We start from the raw sequence: 8,201 nt of genomic DNA on the forward strand, positions 1-8,201 counted from the left end.
ACTTAAACTCTAAAATTTTATTTTGCATTATTTTAATAATTAAATATAAGAATTTAAAAAACTATCAAAAATAGCATATTTTAATTAGATTAAATCTTTATACTTAAATTTAGATAGAAAATTCTCAAAAAATTCAAGATTCACAACAAAATTAACTCAAACTTCAAAACTCCCAAAATCATTCATACCCAATTAAAATGTTTTATTCTCATTCTTAATTCCCAAACATATAAAAACTAAATTCCCAACACTTAGAAAGAGTGAAAACTAGTTTTCACTAAATACATAATATTTCATAATAAAACTAAAACATATTTAATCTGTAATCACAATAAATTGGACACATCCTATGAGAAAATTTCAACTAATTTGTAAATTAAATTTTAAATTTCTTTATATTTATTGACAAATTATAACAAGTATATTAATATATGTAGGCACACTTAAACCCAACACAATTTAATTGATAAAAAACTATTTACATAAACACCATGTGAAATATACACAACCATACAAATAAGTACAGTACCCTAAAGGGTCCATCAAGGCACTCATCTTGTGCACAGAGATTTAATTTCCCCTCAGGTTATTTATTATAGTAATTTCTGTCGGTTTATTGATCTTTTCTTTTTAGTAGGTAGCTTGAGATTTTTTTATGGCTTAACTTTTGACTGCATGTGGCTCCTTCTTTCTTCTTTTGTTTTTTGTTTTTTGTTTTTTTTTTTTGGTAAAATCAACTGTATTTTTACAACTTTTAATGTTGCTATATGTCTGGTTTATTTTTCAATTCATATGTATTTATGTATATGTTGTATGTACTATTAATATATCGATTTTATCCTCAGTTCTTTTGCGGAATAATTTCAATGACTGAACTATTTTATGCTTAATGAAAAAAACGAATTTTCTTTTTTGGAAAAAAGTAGAGTAAGATGAAATAGTATAAATAAGGTTGAGGACAATTGAATTTCAATCACAAGGCAACTGAAATAAGAAACGAAGAGTCCTATCAACTTTAGAATTTTGAAATGAATGCATTCATATTTTCGTAAGATTTTGTATATCTACCGGATCTCCTTAAGATTTTGTGTATTTTTTAAGTTTGAACTTTAATAACCTTCATACTATATTTCAAGAATGAAATTTTATTTTCATTCAACTATAGGGGAGGGATGCCATTAGGCAAATGGGTCCACATAGACCAGCCTTTACGCCACGTAAAACAGGTGAGCTGTTGTACGACACCTATCCTCCATGCATCGTGACCGGTTCAACCAGTTTAGGGTATGTTAAGTCCCCTCAACATCACATTCAACGGCTAGTGTTCCATCGGTTGCCTTATTATGTTCAGGCCGTTTACTTGCTTGTTTCTCCCCCCTGGTACTTGCGCAGTGTTGTTGGTGTTCTTCTCACATCTATGCCCATCCTTGGCCCTGCAAACAATGGGTTATGGTGTCTTTATGTTGCTGCTTCGAGAGGCTGTGAGGATGTTGTCTACGAGTTAGTTTGCAATATTGGGCCCATTTCTCTTCCCTGTATGGTGTATTCACCTGGTTATTCGTCTGTAGAGGTCCCTATGGTGGATTTAGCTTGGCTCAGTGCCGATTATGCCAGTTTCGTGCTCCGAAGGGTTTTATCAGTTAAATTTCTTAGCTAAACAGTCGATTTTTGCTCATTTTATGCAAGTTTTTGGAAGCTTTTCACAGTCTAACCCCATGGAAGGCTTGTCTTGCAGGTCACTGTGTGCTTTGCAGTTGTAGTTGGAGCCGGGGTTCCTATGGTGCGTTGGCATGGACAGAGTTGTCAAAGAAGGTAGGACATTGTCCTACCAGCCGAGTATTTGTGTTTTTTAACACATTAAACTTGTTGGATTATTGTACCTTTTTGCTTACATGCCTGTGGTTTTGAACACTTTCAGCTTCTCTAAATTGTGGGCTTTTGGTGGGTTTTGTGTAAATTGTGGGTTTTTGGTGGGTTTTATATAAATTGTGGGTTTACCGTCAACCTACATGTTACTGTGCATTATTGTGTGTCATTATTGTGTGTGCATTACTATGTGTCATTAGGAACAAATCACTTACTAAGATGTGATGCTTTTGTTATAGGCTCTTAATGTTGGTGTTTGCAAACTAATGACGGTCTTGTTTGAGAACAATGGCTCCTTAGAAAGGGATTATCATCGAACAATAGCTCTGAGTGTAGGGATTATTTTGAAATGATAGTGGGTGTTGTTTTGAAAGGTTTGGGTTAATGCACTTATCAATCCATCGTTCAGTTGCACTTAAACCCATCTCTTGGTCGCATCCATTCCATAGCTTGAGATTATTGTAAGATGGAAATATATCCTATTTGTTGTTCTCCATATCTCTTGGTCGCATCCAAAAGCCTAAATTCCTCCATTTTTACTGAAATGCAATTTAATGAACATAGAAATTCCCACCATTACTAGGGGCTTTTCATGAAATTACCCTCAGCAAATCTGATAGGCACTCATGTCAAACTAATCTGCACGCTAAGTGTCCAAGATGGAGCCAGATTTTTAGTTTATCGGAGATATATTTATTTTCATATTTGAGTTGTAATGGCGAAGAAGTCTTGAATTTTGTGAATTATGTGTGGGTTCAACTACTCTATTGTGTTCATTACTCTGTGCCATTTGTGAATTATTACCCTACAACAAGTGCTAGAAGCACAAGGGGGTTATGTTGAAGAAATTTTCGTTGGTTTGAAGAAACTATCTACTGATTCAAAGTTTTTATTGCCAGGGTGTTAATTACTTCTAGTTATAGTACTTTCTAATTGAGTTTAAATTTAGAAATAGTGTTAGTATTATAAAGATGTATCTATAAATTTTCTACTAGTTTCTAGATGATTCTCCATGAATTTTTTTAATATGACATAGTAGTCAAATCAATGGAAACCAAAATGGTTGCTTACTTATGAATATGGGATTGGTACTATCTAGATAGCTTACATTTGGTGATATAGCTAACTTCACTTGGTTAATGTACTGCCATTAGTATAAGTAGTAGCCTTGGATATATCATTAGGTTGACTAGTGGCCTATTCCCATATATGTGTGCTCTCAATGTCCCTGTATTCCCATAATAATTGTCATACAAAAGCATATAGCACTTAATAAGAGTCAATTAGGAAGTAATGGATGGTATTCTACATAAGAAATCTAACTGCTTATATAACACCAATGTTATAGATTAGTCGTATGAATAGATATGGAAATAACTATGAATAAAGGAGAATCGATATGGCTAGTTACATGTTGTAGGGTTACTATATTCAATATAATCTTATTATTCCAGTGTAATCAAGATATAAAGCATATAAGTAATCAGAACTAAGCTAGTATCACTTCCATGATTTCAATGCTTAGCTAGTAGTACAACTTATATAACTATAAGTACTTACATAATATATGATAGGTTACTCAATCACATTATGCTTACAAGTTGGTTCTTATCAAAGATGCTTGTTACTTTCCCTGTATCATACTTATCCCTTGTATCTACATAATCAAATCATATACTATATGGTGGGTTATCCCTTTCAATGTGATTACAGCTCATAGATCTAATGAGTAGTAAGCCCATATCATATAGGGTTATTGTATTCTATTCATACCATACTTTCTGTTGATTCAAAGTTTTTATTGCCAGTGTGTTAATTACTTCTAGTTATAGTACTTTCTAATTGAGTTTAAATTTAGAAATAGTGTTAGTGTTATAAAGATGTCTCTATAAATTATGTACTAGTTTCTAGATGATTCTCCATGAAATTTTTCATACATTACCATGCATTACTAGTGTGTGTCATTGTGAATTATTTGTGGGTTCAACTACTCTATTGTGTGCATTACTCTGTGCCATTTGTGAATTATTACCCTACAACAAATGTTAGAAGCACAAGGGGGTTTCTGAGTACAAGGGGGTTATGTTGAAGAAACTGTCGTTGGCTTGAAGAAACTGTTTTCTTATTCAAAGTTTTTATTGCTGGTGTGTTAATTACTTCTGGTTATAGTACTTTCTAATTAAGTTTAAATTTAGAAATAGTGTTTGTGTTATAAAGATGTCTCTATAAATTCTATACTACTTTCTAGATGATTTTCAATGATTTTTTATGATATTCTATCAATTTTTTGATCTATGTAACTTTGTATTCTCATAAATTCAAACACGAGGAATTCATGTTGGTGTGTCTCACCTCTATTATATGTTATTGTGTCTCTATTATATGTTATTGTGTTCCATTGTGAATTATTTATGGGTTTAATTACTCTATTGTGTGCATTACTCTGTGCCATTGTAAATTAGCTTTATGGATTGTATGTTTTTGTATGCAACTATGTACCCAGGACCAGAAACGAACAAGTAAACATCCAAAATAGAATAAGGAAGCCGATGAAACAACAGTCGTTGAATGTGATGTCGAGGGGACTTAACATGCCCTAAATTGGTTGAACTGGTCATGATGCATTGAGGAAAAGTGTTGCATGGTGGAGGACAGGTGTCGTACGCCACCTCACTTGCTTTATGTGGCATAATGGCTGGTCTAATGGACCTATTCGCCTAATGGCATCCCTCCTCTAATGTTGTTAGCAATATAATGTTGTTAGTAGTTGTCAGCAGTATAATGCATTTCAATTATTAGCAGTAAAATATTGTTAGCTTATTTGTTTGTTAGTGATTCATTGCTTTAGATTCATTTATGTTGTTAGCATGTTTGTTTATTAGTGATTCATTGCTTTATAATCATTTATGTTGTTATCTTGTTTGTTTATTAGTGATTCATTGCTTTAGATTTATTTATGTTGTTAGCTTGTCTATTTGTTAGTGATTCATTGCTTTAGGGTTAGTGATTTTCTCTAAATAAAAGAGTAGATTTCGATGATTGAAAAAAACATAAAACCCTGACATTGAAATAAAAATATTTTTCAGATTATAATTATAATTAAAATTCAACAGAGTTCAAACTCTTGAATTCAGTTTATCTAACTTTGATCAAATTACCCAAACATAGTTCAATTATCTACAGATCATATTATCACAATAAAGTTAAAATTCAAGAATTTTTTTCATCTACCTTTGTTCGTTGATCATCACAATGACCATTAACAAACATTCTCAAATCAAGTAAAAATTGATGTAACTGTGTAGAAGAGAACGGTATTTTTTATCATTTGCATTCCTTAATTTGATGAACTAGTAATCCTTAATTGTGTAGAAGTGTAGTTTCTGCTATTAAGCCAATCAACATAATGCATCCTTGCAAAATTTACATTGCAATGTGGTTACAAAAATTATGTATTGCCACCCCTATGTTTGATGGCCTCCATTTCCTACATTGCCAAAAATTGTTGAGTTGCCTCTCTGACCCAAGTATGGTGGACTACCCAAGATTGGTTTATTAGGATATGCCTGAATGTTTCCATATGCTTGACTACAATTTCCTCTCTGTAGCCATGGAGGGACTGAGTAGCCCAAGTGTCCACTTGTGTTACAAACTCCAACACTTAGTGCAGGTGTCATAAAAACAAAGTTAGGATTTAAACCTGCATTGGTAGGGGTATAAGAGGTGGGCATTACCCCTAGCTGATAACGAGGAACTTGGATGTTAATAAGGTCTTGGTATGATGATGTGTTCTCTGTAATATGGTCTAGTGTGTTGGAAAACATTCTATTTGCCTCAAATTGGCTTGGACCATAGACTTCCGTGCTTGTCACCCCTACTCCTTTTTCCAACAAATGTTGGACCTTTCTTGCCTCCCTCTCTTGCCTTGCCAATTGTTCATGATGTTCCCTCTCTTCCCTTGCTTTTTGTCTTTCCAACCTTTCCTTTGCTCGAGCTTCTGCTACTGCAGTCCTTGTATCTTTCTTCTCCTTGGCCAACTCATCCTTTCTATTTTTAGATTCCTGAATTTCATTTTTTTTACGTTTAGACTCAAACAATAAATTCATATAATCTTTAGATGTGAGAAACTGTGAACTCCTCCCTAAATGAAGACAATTTGATGTTGAGTGCCTTGATGAGGTCTTCACTCTCTCTACTGGTAACTTTAGGAATGCATCAAGGTTTATTTGTTTTGATGTCCCATGCTCCTCGGGACCTAACACTTGGCTTTAAACTTCAAGATCAACTGACTGGTCCCCATTGTTGTCTTCTTCAGGTACTTCATGCTGAATAGGCTCCTCTTCCATTGACCCATCATCTACAAAATAATGAACAATTTTAGTGTTAAACTCTGATGGTTGTTAAGGCATGTTCATGCTTTCTGTATTGGTGGTAGACACATTGTGTGTGTTGATATTCATCATGGACTCTTCCAACCATGATGGTGGGCTTACTTGGGTTGGCATGCTCAATTACTCATTATTTAATCTTGTTGCATTATCATTTGAAATCAAGTTTACATTTTCATTATGTTGATCAAATGCCTCATATTTAATACCACATGAAGAATTGATCGATGGTTCAATGGGTGTGACAGCCTCCTTGATATTGACAATTGATTCATGACTGAACTTCGTCTCACTCACATGTTCATCAGCATTACCATAGAAGTGCCCTTCAGAAAGGGACATTATACCTTCAATAATAACAACATCTTCTTGGCCATCAACATGGTCTTGTAAGTTCTCTGCTTCTTGACCTTCCACATAAAATGATTAGCTACAACCGGTATCATGCATAAGATCATCAACATTAAGTGGCCATATACTAGTCCTCCTAAATCCAACCTTGATATTAGAAGGTGTGAGAGCTCTTTTAAATGCTTTACTTGCAAGCTCAGCTAGCTCAAACCTCTTTACTTCCACCCCTGGATTATTTGCCATCCACAAACCTCGCACAACCCTAAAATAGTTATTGAAAGGCCCAAACACACTGAAATCGAGGGGTTGTAGTTTGTGAGTGGTATGATCTGGCAATGTTAACAGGTCAATGCCAAAATTGTTGGCCTTGTCAATTGTCTACACAACCATGTGGCTTCCATGGCCATCTAAAATCAGTAGGTGTTTGTTTTCAGGCGAGACACCACCTAGTACAAATGTAACAAAGTGACAAAGTTAATTAAGAAATAGTTCCTTTGTCATCCATGCATGGGGATGTGCATCCATGCATGCACTTCGTTCACAGTTCTGTATATAGTTTTTTAGTTCTGTTTTACCTTTAAATAGATAAAATCCTAGTATTGAAGAACCAATTACATTGACAAAAAAAATAATAGTGATCCACTCCATACTCTTAGGAAAAATCTTAGGCATATTTCTGCTCCCTCTCTCGGAAACTACCTGCATACCACAATTCCTTCCTGCCTGTAAGCCTGTTTCATCACAATTCCATATATGGTCTGGGCATATGAGTGTTTCTCATATGCAACAGAAAAAGTGTTATAAAACTTGGACACAATTGCAGGGCATAGATTTAAATCCCTGTCTCTATTAAGGCCCTCATATCTATGTAACACAAGGTCTGGATGCATTTTTTTTAAACCCACTCCACGATGATTTACCAGGTAACCCATATTTGAAGGGGTTTGGCCTCCCCTGACAGATTTGAGCTACTATGGATTTAAGTTGTATAAGCTCTAACCCTTGTCCCAATTGGGCCATCTCCTTACACCACTCAACCACCTCATCCTCCTCCTCTTCAGTCATAACTGTAACAAGCCCTCTAAGGTTTGTATTGGTCAACCCATTTATCCTATAATGTATGTTAGAGGCAGCAATACCATGTTTTTCTGCAGAGGCACAGATTGAATGTCCCTTAAACTCAATGTCATCAATTGCAACTAGCATGTCTTTCTTTTTCTAGCCTCTAATGGCACTGATTTTCTTTGTTGAACTTTCACCTTGCACTGTGATTGGAGGTGACTTTGTGGTTGATGGTGGAATAGAATGATTTGCAACCACGGTTTCCTTTTCAGTGATATTACTAGGCACATTGGGAGCATTCACATCACCCCCTTCTCCTCATTTGATTCACTAGATCGCAGTTGGGCCCCCCTCACCCCTCGCCTCCTCCTATTCCTTGTACGATCTGGAATAGAAACTCTTCGCATGGCTGCAACAACCTACAGAGTTACCACAGAATTATGATTTAAAAAAAATGTATTAGAAAACAAGATAATTCATTGGCCTTTGCAATCAATGAGCAACAACAATCAATGCTTTATCTATATATTGTAA

The sequence above is a fragment of the Pinus tabuliformis genome, chromosome 3_1 (genome assembly GCF_031772625.1).
Source record: "Pinus tabuliformis cultivar Carrire ecotype Pingquan chromosome 3_1, CPIR1, whole genome shotgun sequence".
NCBI lineage: Eukaryota > Viridiplantae > Streptophyta > Pinopsida > Pinales > Pinaceae > Pinus > Pinus tabuliformis.